This window comes from Felis catus, chromosome C2 (assembly GCF_018350175.1).
Source record: "Felis catus isolate Fca126 chromosome C2, F.catus_Fca126_mat1.0, whole genome shotgun sequence".
NCBI classification, from domain to species: domain Eukaryota; kingdom Metazoa; phylum Chordata; class Mammalia; order Carnivora; family Felidae; genus Felis; species Felis catus.
Window position 1 is genome coordinate 81,950,864 of NC_058376.1, and position 27,486 is coordinate 81,978,349.

The window sequence follows — 27,486 nt, forward strand, 5'->3', positions numbered from 1 at the left end:
TATCGATCAATTCATCTGCTAATAAATTCTGGAGTACTTGTACAATGCAATATTATACAGCAGTGAAAACTAATGAGCAATAGCTATGTGCATTGACACAGATAAATATAAAAATATAATTCTGAGTAAAAAAAAAATTCCCAGAAAAATACACATGATAGGATTCCATTTTTATGAAGTTCCAAAACATGTTAATCAATTTACCATTTGGGGATACACAGTGTGTGATAAAAACCACTGAAAAAAGAAAATTAACAAAAAAAAATTCAGAACTTTAGTTACCTCTGAGGGAGCAAGAGAAGGTTGGGAGAAGAGAGGAGTATATACGGTATATTGGAGGTAAAGGTAACAGAGCTTTTTTAAAAGTGCGCTATAGGGAAATGTAATATGTTTTCCACATAGTTATTCGATAAACCCTACAGATATTTTATAAACATTGTGTATCTACTCAATATTTAATAAGCATCTTTTATAAGAGCCCTACTTTGTCCAAAAGTAGACAGTGAATGCATGTGCTGTCCCTGTAATAGTATGAAGTACATGGAATGGCAGGGAACAGAAAGCATGAAATTCTACAGAACACTGCAGGTCAGGCCCTGAATCTTTCACAAAGGCCCTACAGACTCACACATGAGTGCAACAATAAGAGATTTGAAAGCTAGACAGTAATTAAAATTAAAACAAAATTTAATATGCTATCATTTTATGAGGCACCATATACACAAATTTTAACATTAACTAAAATATGGATTTAAAGAATCAGGACCGAATAAACTGCCAGCCTGTGGAAGAATAACTCCTCCTGCTATTTTCTAAACAGTCAACATTTCATTGTGTATTTAGACCACACAAAAGACATTTACAGAATGACAATACTTTAATTCATCATGTATATCCAGCAAATGTTTGCTTAGTCAAATGCCTGTCTGTTTGTCAATGTCATTTAAGGGCAGGTTTATAAAGCTTCAAGAGCAAGAACTGGGTCTGTTTCAACTGATATGACTCCCAAGGAAAGCACAATGAAAACATTTTAAGAATTCTGTCTGTCCTCTGTCTCCTTTTATTTTAAGGACTAGACAGTGAAAAGCCATTTTTCTAAGCAGTGGATATTTTGCCAATATAAAAGAGATATAAGCACTTAACCTCCAATGGATACACTTAACCTCCAAATTAATTAAATTTATTATTTTTTATTTGAAATATGAAAGAAATCCAGTTTGAACTCTCCCTTAAAAAAAAAAAACAACTAGCAGCAGATAGGTTAATGTTTACACAAAGCCAATTTTTTTCTCTTTGTTTTTTTTTTTTTTCCTTTAAAGTTTTAATGGATGAATGACCTTGCTGGAATTCCCCGTCAGTTCTAGAGTATCTGTTTGGAAATTTCAAATAGAAACTACTTTCACATGATACATTCGAACGGTATGCCAAGTGGTATCTGTCTCTGCACCTTCAACCTGGACGTTACATAACAGATGAATCAATAAACTTTACACAAAATGAAAGGCTTCTTTTTCTCCTTATGCTATTTAAGAAAAGATCATTTAAACGTGTTTGGCGTTATATATTTATAGAGCCAGTTACACATAGAAAACCTTCACATATTTACCCTGTTCAAGAAAGTTGCCCTTGATACAGCTTCAAGTTATCAAAGACAGACCAGTTTTTAAGCATGTCAAACACTGAACATTTCAGGCTGAAATGAGAATCTGAGCCAAGAATTAATTCCTGTTAACTAGTAAACATTAGTTACACAAGTAGAATAACTATCTTAAAATCTAGATAATATAAGGCATTTTTATTTTGCTTTATTTTGGAATTTCTTAAAATACTTTCACTGAGAGGGAGTTATCTCAGATTTATTGTGCAAGGCTTTGGACACGCTGCCTTTTCCAGTGTGTGGCAATTATGAAACTAACTCGAAACCACCAATAATCAATAGGGTCATAAGTAACAGTGGGGATGATTTAGAACAGAAACAAAAGACTTCCCCAACAAAAATTTTCCCCACACCTCTTAGTTTCACCCTTGGCTCTTCTCTCCCTCATTTTCAGAAGATGAAAGTACATTAAATGTTGCCTAGGATTTTAGCCCAGTCATCTATCCTGCTCTCAAAAATTGGTTCAGGATAGATAAAAATGAAACATTTCACAATCTGAGTTTCTATAGAACTTGTCAGTGTCTCAGAAGTCGAGATGAAGGGTAGAGTGAATGGGGAAAGACTATCAGGGCAAGTTCAGGAGAGGAATCACTGCATTTGAACATTGTCCCTAGACGATTTCTCTACCATTTTATAATAATGCCTGGAATCTTCTCAGTATTACAGGTTTCTTAAAGAATTTTAATCCATTAGTATGACATCACAATAGTTACAGGATAGAATTAGAAGCCATTGAATTGTTCCTCTTGCCCAAGCTCACAATGTTTCCTGTCGCTACCTACGTCTAGTTAGGAAGAACAATGAATGGGATAGTAATTCAATGTCTAACTGCAGCCCTGATTTTTCAGAGGAAGTTGGAATAAAAATGTGATGGCGAGAGGCAGGGAAGAAAGAAAACTTAATCAAATTGCTTTCTCTCAAGCATTCCCCCTTCCATCTCCATGTCCCTATTCCCATGTAGTTAGCAAAAAGGAAAAAAAAAAACACTTTTGCTATTAGTTTAGAAATATTAGTTACGTAACATAAACAATTCATAATTATTTCCTAACCTTTACATTCCAAAATGCTTTCTTTAAAAGTGGTGCAGGGGCGCCTGGGTGGCTCAGTCGGTTAAGCGGCCGACTTCAGCTTAGGTCATGACCTCTCGGTCCGTGAGTTCCAGCCCTGTGTCGGGCTCTGCGCTGACAGCTCAGAGCCTGGAGCCTGTTTCAGATTCTGTGTCTCCCTCTCTCTGATCCTCCCTTGTTCATGCTCTGTCTCTCCCTGTCTCAAAAATAAATAAAACTTAAAAAAAAAAAGTGGTGCAGTATAGGGATACCTGGGTGGCTCAGTCAGCTAAGTATCTGACTCTAATTTCGGCTCAGGTCATGATCTCACAGTTGTGAGGTTGGGCTCTGCACTGGGCATGGACCTGCTTAAGATTCTCTCTTTCTCCCTCTCCCTCTGCTCCTCTCCACTCATGCTCTCTTTCTTTCTCAAAATAAAAATAAAAAATAAAATAAATAAAAGACGCAACGCAATATGGATAGATGTCTTAAAGCATATTCGTTAAAACAATGGCATCTCAGGCAAGGGAGGGGATTTTAAGAACACCTTTTATGATTTTTAATATATTTTGGCACACATATATTTATAACCAAAAAGATTCCAATAAAGTTATTTTCATTTTGGAAAATAAAAAATATAAGCCATTCAATGCAAAGATTTTTATGTGATGTTACCTAACAAACAGTAAACTCTTAAATGTAAAAAGAAGTGTTTTGGCTTCTAGGATATAGTTTCATTTTCACAAATTAGGGAAAGTATATTCAGAGCCCTTTGTTGTTGTTGTTGTTGTTCAGGGCTTTCTCTTCTTGACCTCCTTTGTCCTAATGACTCCCATATTGACGTCTTCTGCTCAGACCTCTTTTTTCTTCTATGGTTAGTCTTGAAATTTCTTAACCAAAAACAGTAATAGCTAATGTATATTAAGCCAGACATTGTTCTGAACACTTTACCTAATCAATTTAATCTTTACAACAACCCTGGGAGATACTTCCAGTTTAAAAACATACTGTTATCCCCACTTTACAGATTAGGATCTGGAAGCAGAGGTGGTTAATACCCCATTTGCAACAGGGCAGAGTAGCAAAATTTGTGTTTTAAATAATTTGCTTGTCTTTTCCTTTTCCTTTGTTGTTGTTGTTGTTGTTTTTTAAATCTCTTTAGGAAGTATTCCCAAAGGAATGAAAAGGGTATGTGATTTTGTTATTTTCATTATGTATCTCCATGTTTTTTTCCCAGGATTTTTCTAATGCAGTGATTCTCAACTTATTGTCTGGGGACCAGCAGCATCACCATTACATGGGAACTTGTTAGAAATGCAAATTATCTATCAGGTCCCATCCAGCCCTACTAAATCAGAAACTCTAGGGTAAGGCCTACCAATATGTTTTTGTTCACACACACACGCACCTAATTTTTGTTAAATTACTCCTCTGGAGTGATTCTGATGCATATTAAAGTTTGAGAACCATTGTTCTAAAGGGTAATATAGCCATCGGTTATGCAAAAGATCCCAATTGGCCACATATTTAATGTACTGAGGTGTAACTGCCTATCTTTTACTAATTTTATTGCATCTCTTGGAAAGGGGCTCCCATTTCCACAAATATTTATTAAGCATCTACTATGTGCTTGAGAATGAGTGCTTGAAGAGCTAACCATCTAGTTGGACAAGGAGAAATGTATTTTTTTATTATTTTTTTAAATGTTTATTTATTTTTGCGAGAGACAGTGTGAGTAGGGGGGAGGACAGAGAGAAAGGGGGACAGAGGATCCAAAACAGGCTTTGCATTGATAGCAGCGAGCCTGATGCGGGGCTCAAACCCATGAACCGTGAGATCATGACCTGAGCTAGAGTTGGAGGCTCAAGTGACTGAGCCACCCAGGCGCCCCTACAGGGAGAAATTTAATAATTACAATGCCAGGTAGTAATTCAGTGACAGAGATGCACTGATGCTGAGGGGAAGTAAACTGTAGTAGGTTATGTCTTGATCTCTTAGGAATTGCTGTACTCTACCGCACCATTTGAGAAACATTATTTTATGCCAGTATATCCTACCCCTCCCTCACCCAGGGCCCATGCCCCAAATCAGGGCATTACCATAGCAGCACTCACTGTTATACAGTGATTAACAAACTCAGCAAGGTAGTTCCTCCGTGGTTAGAATCCAGAGCCTGTGTGGAGAAAGGAGCCAGTGTCTAGAGCTCCTAAGAGTCTAAAGAGCTTTCCTATTCTACTCCACAGGTAACTTGACAATAATTCACCCCTTTCCCACCACTATCTCATGTTTTTCATGATTGTGTCAGATAGTTTCCAAAATATAAAAACTTTCAAATACCCTCTGTACCCTTCCAAGTTCACATTCTCCTTTATAATACTTTAATCACTATTCTGAATCTAGTGTTTATCAACCCCCCCAAAATACTATTTTTCATCTTTATGAAAATGTATAAGGTGCTTTTGAAACTTATTTTACTTAACATTCCTTTTTGAGATTGATCCCTGTTGAGGTAAGAAGCTCTATAATGCATTGGTGAATTTATGCCATTGAATGAATAGCCCAGCAAAGTTTATTCATCCATTTTCCTCTTGATAGATGTTTGGGCTATTTCTTTTTTTTCTTTCTCTTTTAAAATAGTGATGCAATAAGGGCATCTGGGTGGCACAGTCTATTAAGCGTCCGACTTCAGCTCAGGTCATAATCTCATGATCTCCTGGTAAAGGGGTTTGAGCCCCATGTTGGGCTCTGCACTGACAGCACGGAGCCTGCTGGGGATTCTCTGTCTCCAGCCTCCCTCTGCCCCTCCCCTGCTTGCACACATGCACGTGCTCTCTCCCAGAAATAAATAAGCATTTAAAAAACAAAACAGTGATGCAATGAACATTTTAATAGATCACTTCAGCAAGTATGAAGGGCCACCACATTTTTAAAAAATGTGTCTGAATCTTCTTTCCCCTTTTTTATAGTTTATATTGCTCTGCTAAAATTCTTCATCTGTTCATGCATATGTCCTACCTTTTCCACTAGATTCTTTAACATACTAGTCACAATTAAAGTTCCTGTCTGATAGTTCCAACATGAATCATCTCTGGTGCTGGGTCTGTCCGTTGCTTTGTATCTTAAAAAAATGGGGTTTTTTTCATATATTTTTAAATTTTTGATTGAATGCCACACACTGACTACAGAATAACCATACAAACTAGGGAAAAGAATAGTAACTCTTGGAAAAACGTGCATGCCTATTCTTCTGTCCTGCAACCAGATAAACTGAAATTCCAAAGAGACATAATCTAGTCAGTAGGTGAGCTGGTTTTATTGTTGCTATAGTTACTTTCTGTGCCTCTTCCTCCAGCAGTGGGCAACAGCTACTTTGTGCTTAGTGTGGACCCCAGGATACTCAGGTTTTATTCAGTGTTCCTGCTCCACACTCAGCTTTCAGTGGTCCCTGCATGTCTGTGCCACAGAAGGGGTTCTTTCTCTGCATCCTTGCCCCTTCTAAAGAGATAGACTGCTGTTGTTTGTTACTCAGTGTTAAGTGTATTCGTTCTCTTGGTCTGGCCTCAGTCTTAGGCAGGCCCTATACGTCTATGCCTCAGGTACAGATACCCCCAACCCCCCGTGGCAGTGAAACTCTGCCTTGTATCTATAAGGGAACACTGCAAAAACCCCTCCAGCACGCCAGACCCCATACTAACCACAAGTAGTAGTAGCAGCAGCTAATGGTGGAGAGTTTCCTGTACCTCCCAGCGCAGAAAGCTTTTGCTTCTACCTTACCCTCAGAAGCAATGAATCTTTGCCTGGACCCTGAAAAACAAAGTTTCCTGTCCCTTCCCCAGTGGCTTAAGATTTTTGCTTCACACAAGAAAATTATTGGTGGGGCACATGGGTGACTCAGTCGGTTAAGCATCTGACTTTGGCTCAGGTCATGATGTTGTGTGAGTTCAAGTCCTGGATCGGGCTCTGTGCTGACAGGGTCAGTAAGATGGCTAAATAGGAAGCCCCAGATCTAGCTCCCCCAATGAGACACTAACTTAACAATATATGGTCTAAAAGGCCTGTATGTGGCCTCCAAAAACCAGTTAAGAAGTTGTAGTACCCCAGAAAAACTCAAACCCAAGAATGGCCACATTGAATGGGTAAGAAAGCCATTTCATTTCACCTGTTGTAGCCCTTCCCCCAAGGTGGTACACTTCTTTGTGATCAGAAGTAAACACCCAATCCACAGCAACTCCATCAGAATGAGAAGAACAGAACATTCCAAATATTCGAAAGACTGCCTGAGAGACTGGTTTGTCTCATCTGACTTGGAATGCTGAGGCATACTTTGGATGGATGCCTTGGGGTCACTGGAAATGGGAGAACACAGAGTTGAGCTCTTGCACCAGAAAGCCTACAATACCACAGACGAACATCAGAGCGAGCAAAAGATTACCAGCTCCTGAAAAAGCAACTGGAGAACCTTTCTAACTGGGAAGGCACGCAAACAAGCCCAGGGAAGATGCATACCCATGCCAAGTTTGAGAAGTCTCCAGAATCTTTAGTTGGCTGACTGATGAAAGTCTCCCCGTGTATGAAGCCAGTCCATAGAACTGAGAGAGGTAGCTGTTTTTTCAAATGCACACATCCCAGCAAAATTCCCTGAAGAAACAGAAACGTGGCCCAAAGTCAAGGGAACAAAATAAATCTTCAGAAACTGATCCTGAAGGGATGGAAGTGCATGAATTACCTGACAAAAAAATGCAAAACAATCATCTTAAAGATGATCACTGTGCTAAAAGAGAGCATGGTCAAATAAAAGAAATTAGGAAAATGATGCATGAACAAAATGAGAACACCAACAAAGACAGAAACAGAAATTCTAGAGCAGAAGAAAACGAATGGGAAAATCCCCAAATATGTGGAAATGAAACAACACACTCTTAACCATGGTAAAAGAAAAAAAATCACATAAGAAATTAGAAAACACTTTGAGACAAATGAAAACAGAAACACAACATACCAAAATTTATAGGGGGCAACAAAAGCAGTATTAAGAATGGAGCTTATAGCAGTAAATGCCTACATTTAAGAAGAAAAAAGAGGGGCGCCTGGGTGGCTCAGTCGGTTGAGCGGCCAACTTCGGCTCAGGTCATGATCTCACGGTCCGTGAGTTTGAGCCCCGCGTCGGGCTCTGTGCTGACAGCTCAGAGCCTGGAGCCTGTTTCAGATTCTGTGTCTCCCTCTCTCTGACCCTCCCCCATTCATGCTCTGTCTCTCTCTCAAAAATAAATAAACGTTAAAAAATTAAAAAAAAAAAAAGAAAAAAGAAAGACAGGAAGAAAGGAAGAAAGAAAGAAAGATTAAAAGTTAAAAAAAATAAAGAAGAAAAAAGATCTCAAATCAATAACCTAACTTAAAGAACTAGAAAAAGAACAAACTAAACCCAATTAGCAGAAGGAAGGAAATAATAAAAATTAGTGCAGTAATAAACAAAATTTGGAAAAAAATTAAAAATCAACAAAATGAAAGGCTGATTTTTAAAAAGATCAACAAAATTGACAAGTCTTAGCTTCATGAAGAAAAATAAAAAAAGAGAAAATTCAAACAAAAATCCAAAGTGGAAGAGGAGATACTACAACTGATACTGCAGAAATAAAAAAATCAGAGAGACTACTATGAGCAACTATCAACTGTATACCAACATGTCTCCTCATATTCTTTTTTTTTTTTTTGAGAAACATGGAGCATAAATGAGTTTTCAAAAATACACATTTTCATTATTTCTCTAAGTCTAATGTTGGTTCAGTTCTCCTCTTTCAATCCTGAAAAGCAGGGCAGAACAGAAGATTTTATTTCAAAAAGTATCGTTTATGTCCAGGTCAAAGATAGAAAGGAGAAAGGTAAAAAAGAAGAAAAAATCAAAGAAGAGCACATTTTGCCAGTGGAACCCCACCTAGCTAAATATTCTCATCTTTTGCTTCAAAATACCAGCTTTGTTTAACAAAGTACTGCAGTTAACTGAAAGGCTTGCAGTCTACACTCACACACATCCCCTGTTTATCTCTGACCTACAGTGATCTCCACAATTCTCAGACTCAGTTTTAAATGGCAAAAAGACAAAACAGAATTGGGAAAGTATACATCGCATGAACACAAAGGCATGTACTCTACGATGTCCCATTTAACTTCACACACACACAAATACACACACACATGCACGCACATACACACCAGGTAACTTTCATTTTGGTTACTGTATCGGTGAAAGATTTCTTGAAGTCTAATTCATCTGCTTTACTCCCAATCCTTCACCTCAATTCAATTGTTAATTTTATAAAAGTCTATTTCTTTTTTTCCAGTTTTATTGATATAATTAACATATATAACCTTGCATTGGTTAAAGTGTAGGACAATCATTTGATACATGTATATACTGCAGAATGAAAACTCTTTCTTTTTTTTTTAAGTTTATTTATTTTGAGAGAGAATGAGTGTGAGTGGGGGAGGGGCAGGGAGAGGAGGAGACAGAATTCCAAGCAGGCTCTGCATTGTCAGGGCAGAGCCCTATACAGGGCTCCAACCCACAAACTGCGAGATCATGACCTAAGCTGAAGTCGGACTTTTAACCGACTGAGCCAACCAGGCGCCCATGAAAAATCAATTTCTAAGTTGCCAATTCTCCACCTCAAGAGGAAGGAGGCCATAACCACTGGAATCTCATACTATCTTGTGATTAGAGTCAGAGAAACTAGAATAATTAATGTCCTGGTAGGTTTCTTTGACAGTGGACTTTCAAAATTATTCCATTACTAAGTTTGAATCAACCTTAGAAATGTCCTGCACACAATATAAGCATGGTGGCCATGACTGTCATCCCTCAGATGTAGCAGAGGCTTTATTATGGATAGACTGTTCATGTTTTATACCAATGGAGAATTTCCTAATACAGATAGCAAGTTCTTTCTAGGAGAGTAATTTCATGGGAGCGCCTGGGTGGCTCAGTCAGGTAAGCATCTGGCTCCTAATTTTGGCTCAGGCCAAGATCTCATAGTCAAGCCCCGAGTTTGGCTCTTCACTGACAGCATGGAGCCTACTTGGGATTCTCTCTCCCTCTCTCTGCCCCTCCTGGACTCATGTGTGTGTTCTCTCTCTCTCTCAAAATAAATAAATAATACATTTTTAAAAGAAGAGTAATTTCATGACTTCCTATTGTTAAATCAAGTAGGTTTTCTGGGTTTCTATGTATGACCCCAATGTCTGTGACCTGTGCCACAGAACAAAGTTCATTATTCCAGTCCAATGATCATTTCTGATCAAGTTAAATTCTTTAATAAGCCAAATTTACAACCTGCCTCTTGTTCTGGGTGCTGGGGAAAAACAATGCTGAATAGTGTGTCAGTCAGAGGTAAGTACCATGGAGAAAAATAAAGCAGGGAAGGGGAAGAGAAATGTCATGGGGTGGTGATGAGGTTACAATTTTAAATAAGACGGTCAGAGAGGGACTTATTGAGGGGACAAACCATGATGTGAAGGAACTGAAGATGAGAGATTAAACCCACATAGATATCTAAGGCAAGAGCATCTCAGGCACAGGGAATATCAAGTACCAAGTTCCCAAGGCAGAACAGAGATTTGTGTTTCTGAGGGTCAGCTAGGAGACCATCAGATGATTGAGAGATAAGGGGAGAGCAAAGGTAGCTCAGGTAAGGCCCTGGAGACCATCATAAAGACTCTGGCTTATAAATGGAATGAGATGAGAGGCAACTGGAAGGTTCTGAAGAGAAGAAATTACATAAATTAGAAGAATGTACAGTATCTGAAATATCTAAATGAAAAGAGTGGTAGTTGTGGGAAGCATTAGTCTGCAAATATTTATTGAATCCATACTATTTACTAGGATTTTCCTAGGCACAGAGCCCAACACAGGGCTTGAACCCACAAATCTTGAGATTATGATGTGAGTCAAAGTCAGATGCTTAACCGACTGAGCCACCCAGGCACCCCTAGAGTTGTGTTTTTTGAAGATGACTCAAAAGAAATTAGAGTTGTATTTTTAGAAGATGACTCTAGGGGCACCTGGGTGGCTCAGTCGGTTGAGCCTCCGACTTCGGCTCAGGTCATGATCTCTCAGTTCGTGAGTTCAAGCCCCGTGTCCGACTCTGTGCTGACAGCTCAGAGCCTGGAGCCTGCTTCGGATTCTGTGACTCCCTCTCTCTCTGCCCCTCCCCTGCTTGTGCTCTGTCCCTCTCTCTCAAAAATGAATAAACGTTAAAAAAATTTTTTTTAAAGATGACTCTAAAAGCAATGAGATTAGAGGAGTAAGGAGTGTGTACAGCAGGCCAATCAGCTATTAAAGAAGTGAGGGCAAAGATAATGGAGGTGTAAATAAGTGTAGTGGATGTGGGACTAGAAAGACGTGGAGAGTTTGAAAGACACTTAGGAGGGAGAAAAGACAGAATATGATGATGGATTAAATTCCTGAGAGTTGAGGAAGAAAGTCAAGAATGGCTGAGGTTGCCTACTTTTCTTGACTTTTTGTGTAGATAGATCCTATCTCCTTCACAGAGAGAATATAGATACCGATGTGATTCCTTCTGCAGAGGAGGAATAAGAAAAAGCTGATCATATATGCTAATAAGCCTATATGCCATTGCTGCCAATTGTTATACACAAATTGCACAAGTTATGCAATTTGTTCTGTTTCCACCGATGTATGAAACTTGGCTATGACTGTTCAGCAAAATGAAGCAGCTGGATTCTACATCTTAAATCTTCTGATAAATATTCATGTTGCTAGTATTATATAGATTTATATAATACAAATTATATACATGATTTAAGCACATTTACATTATACATGCTTACAAAGCAGGGAACATCAATGTTTTCTACAGCATTCCATCAAAGCTTAAGTAAATAATCCCAAGGCACCAAATATAAATTTTCAGTACACTATAGCACTAAAGAATTAGTTCTTTGGGGCGCCTGGGTGGCGCAGTCGGTTAAGCGTCCGACTTCAGCCAGGTCACGATCTCGCGGTCCGGGAGTTCGAGCCCCGCGTCGGGCTCTGGGCTGATGGCTCAGAGCCTGGAGCCTGTTTCCGATTCTGTGTCTCCCTCTCTCTCTGCCCCTCCCCCGTTCATGCTCTGTCTCTCTCTGTCCCAAAAATAAATAAACGTTGAAAAAAAAAATTAAAAAAAAAAAAAAAAGAATTAGTTCTTTAAAAGTCACCTTATTCCTACCAATGCTGTCACCAAAAAAGTGGATTATCTGTTTTTAGGAAAAGTTGAAAAATACCGGTGACTTACTTAAGTCATTAAAGATAAATTTAGTCACTCAAAGAAAGACAACTTGACATTTTCTTTTAGAGACCATCAAACTCCTAGTCGTGCTAACTATATTCTCTATAGCCTGTCTCCCTGGAGTCCTCAAACAATTTTAACCTAAATGGGAGTTTTTTGTTTTCCATTAGGCCAAGAAGATAAAAGCAAAAGATTTTTAAAAGAAAATACATTTGATACAATCTTTCTACTAGTATGAGGTTGAACCAACCTTAAATGTTTTTAACATTTAAGAGTTGATGTGTCAGAGTTGATGGTATTAGAATATTAAATAAAATACCCAGAAGGCCTAGAGGCTTTCTTTGTGCTCTGAAACGAAAAAAATCTCATTAATTAGGCTAAAAATCAGAGTGATATTAATCGTCAATTCCTTTGTCACAAGTAGCAGTAGTATGAAGTAAAAAAGAAACGGTGTCCTAAGAATCCAAATGGGTAGAAAAGCATTAATGCGAAAATAAGACACCTGGATTAGCAACTGCAACTCATAGGAAAAAAATGCATTTTATTTATGACGAAGTACACAAATAAAAACACACACACATTCACACATACATATTACTGTACTCTTACTGTGTGGGATGCAGGGTGAAATTTTTTGCTCTACGTTCCTTCACTTAAAAAAAATGCTGGTCACAACTTAGTAGGCAAATGTTGTGAGCTACGAATGTATTACAACACATAACTGCTTTAGAGCAATATAAATGCTAACTTACAATTTTAGGGAAATTTACAGTTTTCCTCCTTCTTAGAATTAGCCTGCAAGAGTACTCTGAGTACTCAGTGAAAACAAAAATTAACATAGCCTTGTTCCCATGTATGTAGCCTGGATGTGGTGTCCACTTTCAATGTGCTTAAATCATCTACCTTCCCAGGCCCAAGACCTGAGGGAATGACTTGTAACAGGACCGTATGTCTATACTGCACATTTATATAAAAGTCTTTTTTATATACATTATTTCATTTGACCCTCACAACAACCCTGGAAGGTAGGCAGGGAAGATATTATCAGATTTACTTTACAGATGAAATTAAGGTTGAGAGGGTATGTGACTTTCCCAGTTACAAAATATCTAGTAAGAGGCAGAGAATAAGCATCATTAACTTTTAGGTCAAGGGCTCTTCTCTCTAAGCCACTGACAATATAATCTGACCTCAAATATTTTTACCACTTCACTCTCACTGCTTTTTGTTGATTCAGGTTTTTATAGGCTACAACAAAAGACCTGATTCTAAACTTATCATGCCCAGTTTATGCTTCTCTACTGATGAAAACTATGGCCACTGGACATATATTCTTTTGGAAGGCACTGTTCCTTGGCTCCAATCTGAAGGAACATAAGCAATACGAAAGACTGTAAAGCCCAAGGAAATTGAAGAGAAATCAGAGGAAAGGATATAAAATGGAATGCTTTGGTGGATTTTAGTCCCTGTAAGCTTTTACTTTTGTAAGAGGATTCAATGGAGAGCTTTAATGCAGATGAAACTTGAGGCTTTTGAAGAGGATCTAAGTCTTGATGAAGTTATTCAAACTCAAATCTTGAATGCATAATGATGGAGGGCCCCACGGTCTTCAAAAATGTGTACTTGATGCTTAAAACACACACACACACACACACACACACACACACACACACACACAAATTCTACTAGCAAGCCTAACCAATTTTTTTAAGGGTTCTGAAAAGCTTTAACTCTTTGGCCAATAATTAGTCAGACTACCAGATACCATGCTGAAAGAATAAAAAGAGAAAACCCAAGTGAAATAAAGAAAAAGAAAAGGAAACAAAGATTTTAAGAGATATAGTATACCGAATGGCTAAATATGCTCACTGGCTTATCTAATTAATATTCTTCACTTCAAATTGCAGAAATCAAACTTCTTATAGAACAACCGGGGCTGTAATCAGATAAACTGACTTAATGATAATTTCCTGAATCTCTCTGATCACTAGCCACAGTATTCGATAGTCTAAAACAGCTTTTGATCTTTGGAAGCATGGCCAAAATATTTGTTGGAAGAGACAGCATAAAATAAGGTTGCTTTTGTGGGGTACAGAAAGAAACTGAACTAGGAATATTATGGTTTGAAAATATTTAACAAGGGAGAAAAGACAACACCATACAGTGGAAAAATTCAGACCAGTTTGCAGGTTTTAATGAAAAACATATAGTAAATCTCACTGACTACCTTAGTGCTCATTGTTTCTTTTTATTTATGTGCTCCTATAAACCTGCCTTTTTTCCAAGAAAACTTTTAAGCTTTCAAAAATTAACAATAATAATAGCAACTAATATATACTGATTCTATACTTTGTGCTGGGCACTACTCTAAGAATTTTATGTAGATTAATTTATTTAACCCTCACAACAATCTTATGAATTTGATAATTGTGGTATCCTCAATTTACAAAGGAAGAAACTGAGGCACACAAAAATTAAGAAAATCTGGTAGTTTACCTGGCTGGTAAATAGTGGAATTAGGATTCAAACTCAGGCCTTCTGTCTCAAGACTATCAACCTATACCCACTAATATAAAATTGGTTTCAGTGCAACAAAATCGACCAAGACTAAGGCTTTCTTCAAATCAGCATTCTGCCATGTCACAATCTTTCACTGCATGTTCTGATTAGAAAGGATAGTGACTAATTTCAGTTTCCAAACAGGAGTAATGTAGAATCAGTTTCAGCAGTCACTACTCCAAAGTGACATCCTGCAGGAATGTCAAAGGACTTTAAAAATAACATACCACTAAAATATTAATAATGGTAGGGGATTATAGGTGATTATTTCTCTTTTGGCGATATATAAATATAAATATATATACATGTGTATATTTATATCACCCCAAAATGTATTTCTATATTCTAGTTTTTGTCAAGTGGACGTGGGTCACTTGTATAATAAAAAAAAGGCTGCTACACATGTCATCACCATTTTTAGCATGCATATATATTGAACCTACAATAGCACTTGGCCCACTCACAATTTGCTGCTTCTAGCATACTGTGGGGTAAGATACCAGTTAATTAAGCCTATTAGAACTATCTTTTAAAAAAAAGTCAATAAACTGACTAAGGACCTAAGAAAAAGCCTATGGGTTTTGCATCTTAAAATTTGGCAAGTCAGGTAATTTTTAAATTTACTTCCTGGTTTAGGTAAGTTGAGATTAGTGGATAAGTGATCGGTGGATAAGTTAGCTATCAGTATTTAATGACAGGGATGATACGGGCTCCTGGGTGGCTCAGTTGGTTAAGCGTCCGACTTTGGCTCAGGTCATGATCTCACCGTTCCTGAGTTCAAGCCCTGCATTGGGCTCTGTGCTGACAGCTTGCAGCCTGGAGCCTGTTTCAGATTCTGTGTCTCCCTCTCTCTCTCTTCCCTTGCCCTGCTTGCGCTCTGTCTGTCTGTCTGTCTCTCTCTCTCTCTCTCAAAAATAAATATTAAAAAAAACTTTAAAGACAGGGATGATAGAATGTATACTCATACTGTGATAAATACTTCATTGCAGTATAAAAAGAAATTTTTAGGATTTGAAAGGAACCTTTATAATAATCTAGTACAATCTCCCATACAATGAGAATCCCCTATACAACAGTCCTGATGTTCAATGTTCAATCTCTGCTTAAGCAGCCCTAATGACCTCAAGTTCATTGCCTCTAGACACAATCTGCTCCCCTGCTGACTAGTTTTCTACCTTTATTTGGCCTCAAACAACAGACAAGTATGCTTCCTAGCCTACAGTTTCTCCACCTCTTCCAAAGTCTTCTATTTTCTGAACAAAATGGTCCAGTCCCCTCCATCTAGATCACCACAGTTATCCTTTTACATAATCACAAAACTGATTAAAAACAATTCTTGTGTTCTTCAAGGTATAAATAACAATGAAATCAGGTTCTGTAGAATAATGTCTTGTTAGTTAGTGGATCTAGTTCATCCATCTTGGTCATACACAATTGGAAAGGTAGTAAAGACTTATGGTCCGAGCTCAAATTCAAATTGAACAGCCATATATTTTTGAGTGCTCCTTTCTTTTCTCTTCCCCAAAACAATACCACAGAACAGAATCTTAAGACATACCTTCATCCATAATCTTACATGTAGCTAGATTTTAATTTTCTCTCAGGCTTCTATCTACCTTGCCATCACTTGAACTTGTGAATGATCTTAAAACATCCCAAATTCTTTAAGTTGCTCTCATAATCATGAATTAGCCCATGACAGGCTCAGCTCTGAGGTCTTAAAATTCTGACGTTTTTTTTTCTCCTGTGCTAACTGGATATCTTTCTATCCAGAACTTCTGGCTTTACAGAAAATTGTATATACATTATATACATTATTATTGTATACATTATACATTTATATACATTTTATATACACTATGTGTAAAATAAAATATATATGCATTTTATAAATCCATATCTATATGCATAGACAAACACATATACATGTATCTTCCCCAATTCTATGTTATCTACACGTAACTTTCCTGTTCACCTGCTCCTTTCTTTCTATGTGTTACCTTTACCATATCCATCTTGACTCTGGAAAACACAATCTACCCTTGGATTCAATTCATTGCAAGAAAAGGAGTCCAACTCTAGGCATCCTGCCCAATGATTTCCACTTTGTGGCTAATAGTGATTAATCTCATTGACCTCAAGAAGCAAAGCATCATTTAACTTAAAGGATTATATGCAAAATACTCTGCCAAAGTATGTATAAAACACCTAACATACCATAATCTGTTCTATTGCATTAATCATGACTCAGTCCCCCTGATAAGTGGCCTTCATTTTGATTTCATGAAATACACAATCGGTGGTATCCTAGAGGTATGTATCTTACAAAGCCTATTCTTAAGCAAGTTTCAAATAAAATCCCTTTACTAATGAAATGAAGATTATTATATCTTTAAATTTCTTGTATTCACCTATTACTATTCCAAATTTCCCACAGTGAAACTGTGGAAAGACAAAGATGGCTAGAGAAGTAAATGTCACGAGAAATTTTTGCTGAGTCCCATGACAAATAATCAGTCACTTCAAACTATTCTTTGTGGTTTACTGATTGTGCTAACAGAGAGAATAAGCCATTCTTTGAAATGTTTTAAACCAGCTCTAAACATCAAGACAAAGTAAAAGAATAACTAAGATTTGTTTAAAGAGTAGAGTCCTTCAATTGCAATTCAAATAAAACAAAGTCCATCACATTCAGTAATACTGAGAGGCTCAGAAGAACCATGCCCATATAATGCAAACCTAGCTTGCAAAAAAAGGTAACATCCATATTACCTAGTGAGGTCAGCAACATGCTATAAATTCTATGTGAGTATAAATTCAAGATTAAAAGCCTATAATAATATCATCAAACCTTCCATGCAGCTCTGACAAAATGTTACCTCACTTAGGCAACCCTACTCCCTCTGAATGATGCAAATAATTATAAGGACAAAAGTCATAGGAATATTTGTTGGCTCCCATAATTCTTAAATTAGGCTGAAGCCTTGTCATTTGTTTGTTCTTTAGTATTATAAAAACATGTTCATAATTGAAAATTCAATCCACCAAAAAGAGTACACAGAAAAAAATATGTCATCTTCTTACTGTAAACCTATAGTCCCATTTACCAGGAGTACCTGTCAATAGTTTCTCACATAGATTTAAAGAAATTTTGCATGTATATATATAAATGTATGCTTTTAAAAACACAAAGTGAAAACATACTATACAAAGAGTTCTATATCGTTTTTTTCTCAGTTAACAATATATCTTAGAGGTTTTGCCATATCTCTGCCTATGAATTTGCTTCGTTCATTCTAAGAGCTACAAAGTACTACGTTGCATGAAGGCATTTATTTAACCAGACCTCTACTGAGGGATGTTTAGGTTATTCCTACTTTGCTTTTTAAATTTTAAATAATATGGTAATGATACCTTTATATACAAATTTTTGTATGCAAGCACAAATATGTATGAAAGATGAACTCCTAGAAGTACTGGCTGGTTTTGGAATTGAGCAAATTCTAAAAAAGCACTCAGTGTGTCTACAAAGGAGACCAGGAAAAACTATAAGTTTAATGCTTAGTGATTAAAAGGTGCTGAACATGATCACAAAGTTAGAAGTTAAGGATTTGAAAGTTAAACTCCTAAGCTAGGAAAGGTGAAATAGGAAAAAAAACCAGAAAGCTTACCCCTGGGACAGAAAGATAAAAGGCCTGTAGAATGAATCATGTAAGAGATTTTTTTTAAAGGAAAAAAAAGAGCATAAATAAAGCAGGATAAAGGGTGAAAAAAAAGAACTTTTTTTTGTTTTGTTTTGTTTTTTACTCTTCTCGCTTTAACCTAACATATAAAGTAAAATTGGCCAAAAGATTTGGCACATATATTATTACAGAGCCAAACTTGGATGTGAGATGATTTAAATGACTATCTGAGGCCCTATTGCTACAGGGTATCCCCAAGTTGATATATTCTATCAGGCCCTAATGTGCTGAGGGATCTCCCAAAAAAAAAAAGAGGGTAGAGCAGTAATCTTCCAGGAATAATATAACTTGCCAATCTCTTTAATTTCTGATCAATTTTATAGGGAATGGTAATCATTGCCTCATATATACAGAACAAACTTCTCTCTGGAAGGTCTAGATTAAAACATAATTTGAAGAGACTCATTCTACATTTTCCAAACACAATCCTACAATTACCTAGACCAATCCAAGGCTGTTCTATTTCTCACCTAACATGAAACATAGTCAACAACTTACCTTTCCCAAAGTGCTAGGATTTGAATGCCACAATACAAATTGATTCATGTTTTTGTCCAATAATGGTCGGTGGATTTCTTTAAATGAAGTCCATGTTAGAGTCCATTGATATCAGTGTTCTGCAAAACTGAAACCTCAAGAACATCAATGCACATACTTAAGTTACCACTTGGACACTAACTTACTATGAATAATAGTTATGATAGTTATTATTATGAATATAGACATTTAGATATGCAAAATCAGTGAATATGACCTTGGACAGCAGAGTGAGGTGGGAAAACTATATTTTCAAGTAAGACATTACTATTAACAAAATCTAGAGGATCTCAAAACACTGCTTTGTACCAAATTTATATGTATTCTAAAGGTGGCACCATAGTGAGAACATGTAAAGATGGTAATGATTTGGACACCAACACTTTCCAGAAATTGGGAAAACAAGTTTTAAAGGCAGGCAAACTTTTTAAATTTAAATGACTATAAAAATGTATTTACATGTCTACTTTCTAGGTTTTTTCAACCTATTTTTAAAAATATCTTGAATTTCTTTTTTATGATTTTATTTTTAAGTAATCTCTACATCTAACACAGGGCTCACACCCACAACCCTGAGATCAAGTCACATGCTCCACTGACCGAGGCAGCCAGGTGCCCCTTGGATTTTTAAATCTAAAAATGCTTACTAGTTTCTTCTCTGTAAAAACAAACAAAGGCATACATTCAGGTTTTCCTATTCCATTATATCCAGTCTAAAAAGATTCTAGAACCTCTTAGGAGCTACATTAGACAGCACAAAGCCCATAAACAGAATCACTGCATCCAGATAATGATTCATGCCCAGATCCCATTACACTGCCTGATGTGTCCGTCCTCCACACTTTTTCTCATTTGACAATCGAAACCAATCTGGTTACAGCACCTGTTCTTTAGGTCTGTGCCCATTCTTCATCACATTTAAGACACCTAAACAAATATTTTATAGAGAAGACAATTTAATCTCCTGGGAGTCATTCTTTTGGATGCCTCCTACAACTGTGTGTAAGGAGTTGATGTTATGTGAACACACCAGGTGAAATCTCTGACTGGACTTTTATAAATTAATATTTTCATCTTTGTTATGAAATAATTCTTATTTACCTCTCAAATGTAAGAAGTACCCCAATATAAGAAAGAAAACATGGAAAAAATGGAAAGCAAGTTACACTGCTGAAAAGAAAGCACTTATATCACTAATTAAAAGTTCCGTGCTACACCTGCAGCTTACCGTTTGATGGCCACCTCCCCCACCTACCCCATCATTACCTGGAAGTTCTTCCCAGAAAAGTAAAAGAATCTGAAAGAAGCTAAATTAGTCGCCTTATCCTCCACGCCCACCATCGAAAATACTAAGACAAATATTTCTAAATTGCAATAACCCCACAAAACAACAATCGTGTTCTGAATACTCCTTCAGCATCCTCGTAATTCACAGGCTAGCAAACTAAATTGGAGTCACTTCCACACTCAGGTAGAGATCCTGAAGTTCGGGAGAAGTTCTCCCTTCTCAGTGAGAATCTGGTTCGTGCGTTCATATTAAATTATTCATTCATCCAACAACATCTAAAGAATGCCCAATAGTGGCAAGGCATTGTCCTGGATTAAGAGGTGAAGTACCTGTCCCCTATTAACAGAACGGAGGCGGGGGTCGGAGTGGGTAAGAAATGAACTCTAGATCTGCTCATCTCAATGCCCAGGCTCCACCTCTAACCCCAGAGCGCCAAGGCTCAGGAGCTCATGAACCCCCGGCGATGACCAATTCCTGAAGTCTCAGCCTGTATTTCCTCGACGACCTGGGTCCTCACAACCCGGTTCCCAAAGTTCCTCGCACCCGTGTCTCCCCGGGCAGTCCCACGGCAAGGAGCTTTTCCTCCAGCCTAACGCAAGCCACCTCTCCCTGCCCAAACTGGGGCCTGCAGCAAGCTAGGCCGCCAACCTCAACTTCCACCCCTGACCCCGTCCAAGTTTGGCCCGCAGGTTACCTGCCCCGGATCCAAGGTTCCAGGATGACCACAGACGCTCCGCCCCTCCCATCGCGACGCCCTCCACCACCAGGGACCGCCTCCAGGGCGTAACTTCCTGTGCATCACTTCCGGCCGAAATTCCGCTAGGCCAGGTAGTCCCGCTCAGCGCCCAACCCCGCTAGATGTCACTTCCGATTTCTTCCTCGGTTTCCCCCGGATCCCAAAGCGTTCCTGATCCTATTTATCGGGTTCTCTTGCGGCCAGCTTTTCTAAACGGTTGTATAATCCAGCTCGGAGAAGTTCATTTTTTGTTTTTCAGACTTCTTTGCCAGCTTCTGCAGGCTTCTGAAGTTTCTTATGCTCCCTCTGTGTCTTGAACACAGATTGTTGTGATTTTTCCGATTTCTCCGCGCCGTGGAGTGCTTGGGAGCGTGGGCAGCTGTGCTGCCAAGTTCCGAATGCTGCCTCTCACTTGTAAGAGTGTTACCTTGGCAAGTCACTTAACCTTTCTGTGCCCGTTTCGTTGTGAAACAGAGATGATCCTCTACCTGGAACATGGAGGGGGGTGTATTTCTTGAGATTATACATGTAAAACTCTGGCTCAATGAGGCTTAACCATTAGAAGCACTCTCTTGTTTCCTGTTGGAACATGTAAGTAGTTAGGAAAGCTGGAACCGGTTTTCCTGTTATCTGTTATATCCTCAGCATGTAATCAAGTGATTAATGATACTTGGTACCTTCCTCTGAACTGTGAGCTCCTCCAAAGGTGGAATTTTGTATAGGAACATACTTCAACCCTATTTGAAATCACCTACCTGCTTGGTTATTATGCTAGATACTGGGAGAAAGGTGAATAAAACCTAGGTTCTTCCCTCAAAAATATGGAGATAATAAATTGTGGAAGAAAGAAAGTTAACCTAGGAAAAAACTGGAGACCAGTTGAGGTGAGAATTTATCCTTACAACAAAAACCTCACAGAATGTTAGAAGTGAAAAGAACTTTAATTTAGTTGACCTCTTGATGTTACAAGTAAGGAAAACTGGATCCAAAGAAGCAACTGACTAAGAGTCACACAATTAATGACAGGGCTAGGACTAGAAGTGGAGTCTCAAAATCCTCACTACCTTCCTCCATTTCCCAAATCTGCCTCAAGGTGTTAATTCGGTAAAAGCAGGTTCACTTTCAAGACCTTCACTCTTAAGTGAAAAGGACTAGGAAAATCCCAGTCCAAGAGAGGCAGGAGCAATGTAACCTAGCAGATGTCACATGATTCTGAAGGAGCAATGTAACCTAGCAGATATCACATGGTTCTGATGATCATCTATCTGAATGTTCTGGTCTGGCACTGCTGAGTTCATTTCAAACACAGTCCCCTCTCGCCTGGCATATTTCTTATATTTACCCAGAACTGAGGGATTAAGTATCCACTCCTGTGAGTTCTATCTTGTTTTAATTGGCTGGATAAGAATAAGTAACTGATCCAAGCAGTAACCAAAGGTTAACAGAAAGATTGTGAATGCATTGCCAATGATTTAACAAAATTTTATTTAGACTTCTTTATTTCTAGGAATTTCTCGTAAATATTTAATCTTTGTTCTAGGAATATGACAAAGCTAGCATGGTATTATTATTGAAATGTCAGTAATAAGTCTATGTTCCAAATAATCAGGTAATTCCATAGACCCATAGAATAATGTAAGTGGTGTGGATGAAATTTAAAGTTTTTTCCAACTCAATCATTTAAAAAAGTCCATGACATTTTTAGTGTATCTATGGACCATAGGTATTAAATAATCTACTGAAAATCACAGTTAGCCAGTGGCAGTCAATAGAGAACTGATCAGAATCTAGAATGACTAGTTCTGACTAGAATCTAGAACTGACTAGTTCTAATCTAAGCCTCTTGATTCCATTCATTCGTTTATTCATTCATTCAGGAGAGACACCATGCCAGGCATTGGGATACAAATATGAATAAAATAATCTGCCTTCGAGGAACTTCCTATCTGGTGTGGGAGGCAGAACTTTTTTTTCTTAAGATTTTATTTTTTTTAATATAATTTATTGTCTAATTGGCTTGCATATAACACCCAGTGCTCATCCCAACAAGTGCCCTCCATTAAGTAATCGCTACATCCAACATGGAGCTCGAACTTACAACTTCGAAATCAAAAGCCACATGCTCTACTGACTGAGTCATCTGGGCACCCCAGGGAGGCAGAACTTTTAATGGAAAAAATAATTCAGTGTTAATATTATCATAGGTTCATCTAGTTCCTTCTTTCAATCAATATACTTTTGCCCTTTTGCTACCAAAATACTATAACTTGATAAAAATAAATGCAAAAAAATATGTTTTAATTATATTTAAAATCTTTCAAAGCACATTTTTAAGAGTTTGAAACAATCACAATTCACATAGGTCTTAGAGTCAACATTTGGGTTCTAAGCCTACATCTGCTATTAACTAGCTACGTGAACTTAGACAAATCACTTCATTTCTCTGGGCCTCAAATTCCTCTTTAAGGTCCTTCCTGGAGTAAACATTTTCTTGTTTTGTGTAGTAGAAAACAATGTGTATTTCCCACTGTGACTACTAGGTGAGATGCTTTCTCTTCCTCCTTCCCTCCCTCCCTCTTCCTTTCATTCCTTCCTTTCTCTCTCTCCCACCTTCCCTCTGTCCATCTCTCTCTCTTCCTTTCTCTCTCTATCTCTTCCTCTCTTTCTCTTCCTTCCTTCCTTCCTTTCTTCCTTCCTTCCTTCCTTCCTTCCTTCCTTCCTTCCTTCCTTCCTTTCTTCATCTGACGAAGACATCGTTACACTGCCTATCTGAACAACCATGTATATGGGTAACAACTGAATATCCCAAGACTTTGGGAGATAACAGGCCTTTAAATGTTTGTTGAATGAGTGAAAGAATGAATAGATTTTAGGATTATTTCTGGGCCCTTTTATCCCTACTATTGCTGCCTTTTCTTCTATTAAAATACTCTTTTGAAAGATGTGGTGGTAGAAAGAGGAAGAAAAGAGACAATTGATAGGAGTTGGGTTGGACCCTGCGTTGCATCTCAAAGCAAACATCAGTGTGCTGTGGTATTTATAGATGAAATCCTGTAGTGTCTGAGATGTATTTTAAAACAATATTGGAAGGGTTCAGATGATAAAGATTAGTCATATATTGATATTTTTGAAGTTGGGTATATTGGGTTTCATTATATTCTTTCTGTATTTTGTATATGCTTGAAAATTTCCACAACACAAAGTTAAAAATAAAATCATGAGTGCATTTCCCTTCCTCTAGTCAAGACCAAGTTCAAACTATCCCATGGGATCTCAATTTGGATGCTTTAGGCTGATGTTACAGAAAACTTGTCACAGACTGTTTTTGAGTAGACACTGATATGAAGATGGGGATTTTTATTAGGAAAGGGCAGGAGCAGGGTTTGCTGAGGAAGATGTTGAACTGCTATTCAGGTCAAAGGAATCTTCAGCCTACTTGGGAGAGAGCTGTAGAGTGAGTGATGCCCATCAGAGTATCCTGTGGCAGGTTGAAATGGCCCTTTGTATTGGATGCTGTCTCCCTCAGGAAGGGTATAATTTCAAGCAAGGCAGCTCTCTGCAGCTGAGATAGACCCCAGAGAATCTGAAAGCTGGGGCCTGCCTGCTGGCCATACTCCCTGGAGCTGTGCAGCAAGTCCTTCCTTGAAAGGGAATCTGGGCAGCACATCTTTGAGGCTTCCACAAAACATAGCAGAACATTGCTTAAACATAGGGGATGTGTTGACTTCTGTCAGTGGACTGTCATGACAGTCATCAGGGTAAGTTGTTCCAGCAACTCAGTGATATCATTCAGGACCCATCCTTCTTCCCCTCTCTACTCTGCCTTCAGTAGCATCTGCTTCAGCTTAGGACCAGCTTCTCTCGACATGGCAAAATGACTATAGCAGCTCATCTCACATCTACATATTGCACACACTCTCAGAGGGGATGGATATGCATTCAGTAATTCCAAGGTGATTCTCAGGCTAGAAAAGAGCAAAAATATACATTCATTTCTAGACTTGACACTCTACAATATTTATCTTTTCAACTGTAGAGCTTTACACTACTCACCATTAAATGTCATACTGTTACAAACTCACCCTAGAATTCTGTATCAGGATAGGCAGGGTACTGCTGCAGGAAATAAACAATATCTTTAAACAACGCAAATTAATTTCTTAATCATGCTAAAGGATTAGTCTGGGTTTGCAGAGGGACTCAGCTCATTGTAGTCACTGGCAAACCTAGACCAGTTGAACAACCACTGTTGGATGTTGCCAGTAGCCAAGCCGAAGGAAAAAAGAATCTGGTGAAGCACCATTGACTTAATGCTTCACATTTTATTGGCTACAGTAATGTCACATGACCTCACTTCAAGTGGGCAGGGAAGTGCACTCCTACCATGGGTAACAAGGGGTGAAAACTAGACTGTTTCTGAACAGCAGTGATGACCATTACAAAGCCAGCTCTGTATTTTACATCTCACTGACACGAACTCATCTAGAATCCAACTCTGATAATTTGTGAATAAAATATAAAGCAGTAGGAAAATTCCTCAACAGTTTCTTTCATTTAATTCTATTTAATTCTATTTTAATGTGAGCAATTATAGATGTATATATGAAATTATTCTGACATTATTAGTTGCTCAGTTTGGAAAGTGGTTCAAGGTAGAATCAAGTCAAGAACAGTGCAGGGGCACCTGGGTGGCTCAGTTGGTTAAGTGTCTGACTCTTGGTGTCAGCTCAGCTCATGATCTCATGATCAAACCCTGAGATGGGCTCCATGCTAACAGTGCAGAGTCTGCTTGAAATTCTCTCTCTCCCTTTTTCTCTGTCCTTCCCCTGCTTGTGCATTCACTCCCTCTCAAAATAAATAAATAAACTTTAAGAAAAAAAGCTTCCCAGAGAATTTTAATGCACATCCTTGGTTAAAATCTCATGAGGGAAATTTATGGTAGTCCACTGTACCGTTCTTTTTTTTTTTTAATTTTAAAATTTATTTATTTATTTTGAGAGAGAGAGAAAGAGAGAGAATCCCAAGCAGACAGCATGGAACTTGGTGTGGGGGCTCCAATTCACAAACCATGAGATCATGTCCTGAGCAGAGATCAAGAGTGAGCAGAGATCAAGAATCGGATGCTTAACCAACTGAGTCAACCAGGAACCCCTCTGGGAAGCTTTTTTAAACTATTGGGTCTGCCCAGAATCAGAACCTCCCAGAGTGAGTGCCAGATGTGTGTATTTTCTAGGTGAAGGAGATTAAAAGTTCAAATATCTTTTTTTTTAAGTTTATTTATTCATTTTGAGAGAGAGAGAGAGAGAGAGCACTCACATGCAAGTAGGGGAGGGGGAGAGAGAGAGAGAGAGAGAGAGAGAGAGAGAGAGAGAGAGAGAGAGAGAGAGAGAGAGAATGCCAAGCAGGCTCCGCACTGACAGCCCCAGTGTGGGGCTCTAACTCACAAACCAGGAGAGCATGACCTGGGCTGAAGTTGGATGCTTAAACTGGCTGAGCCACCCAGATGCCCCCAAAAGTTCACTTATCTTGATGAGCACTGAGTAATATATGGAACTGGTAAGTCACTATATTGTGTACCTGAAATGAATATAACACTGTATGTTAACTACACTGGAATTTAAAAATTTTTTAATATTTTTAAAAGGCCATATGTTTAGAACAACAAAACAAAACTGGGAAAGGATATTTTCCCACGTGTCCACAGTGTTATTTCTCATTGATAAAATTACAGATGATTTTCTTCTTTTTGTCAGCCTACATTTTCTACAGTATTTTCAAAATGCTAGCTTCCTCCTCCCCCTTCCTGAGTTAAGATCTACTGTCCCATAATACTATGAAGAAAGCAGTATGAAGGCAGGTACCATATCTGTTTTTGCTCACATTGCATTAGCAGTGCCTTGTTTGTATTACTGGTCAATAAAAGTATGATTGGTTAGATATTTATTCATAAAACATAGTTACACACAACCCACAGCATGTCCACAAGGATTCCATTTTCTCACCTTGTTCAATTTCTCTAGGAATTTCATCACAACATTTCTCTGATCCTCTGATATATTAATCCCTGCAAAACTGAAAGAAAATTAATTTGGCATATCTTGTTCTGAGTGAACATTATATATTTTTGATAATCACCACTTCCTTTTCACAAACTATTTCCTTAATGAATTCTTCTGAAATTTCATAAGATATTAATTTAGAGCTCACCAATCTGCAACATCTTTTATCTTCTTGCCTATTCAAAAATTGAAACATTTGCCCTCCATTAGTTTTCTGCTCCCTTTCATTTTCCTTGAGATTTCTCAAAGCTATAATCATGTGGCTTAATATCGAGGCACTTTGACAGGAAACCTGGAAATACATAACAGTTGCTAGACATTTGATAATTCTATTAATGGAGGTATGAATTATGACAACCTGTTTTATTTGACCCTAAAAAGTCATGTTATATTAATTTGCAAACTGTTATTCAAAGCAGATGGGAATAAAATCCTAGAGGAAAGACACAATTTAATCCATCTCAAAAGAACATAATACTAATAATGGCTAATAATATGACTATTTTTCCTAAGTGATTTCCATAAGCCAGGCAGATTCTATTTAGAATTCACTCAGAAAGGAAGAAGGCCATGTTTGGTG

The 27,486-nt window shown here is 37.9% G+C and overlaps 1 protein-coding gene across 10 annotated transcripts in view; it reads right to left on the bottom strand.

Moving 5' to 3' along the window:
* MAP3K13 (mitogen-activated protein kinase kinase kinase 13) overlaps positions 1-20,937 on the bottom strand; it is a 175,824-nt gene extending 154,887 nt beyond the window's left edge. For 5 of the 10 annotated variants that reach the window (XM_045037167.1, XM_045037169.1, XM_045037164.1 and 2 more), the window contains exons 1-2: positions 20,806-20,937; positions 18,785-18,911 (exon numbers count right to left, since the gene is read on the bottom strand). The gene's annotated coding sequence lies outside the window, so the exon portion shown is untranslated. The other 5 variants (XM_019840026.2, XM_019840025.3, XM_045037166.1 and 2 more) reach the window with 5 other exon arrangements.
* Positions 20,938-27,486: the final 6,549 nt, after the last annotated feature.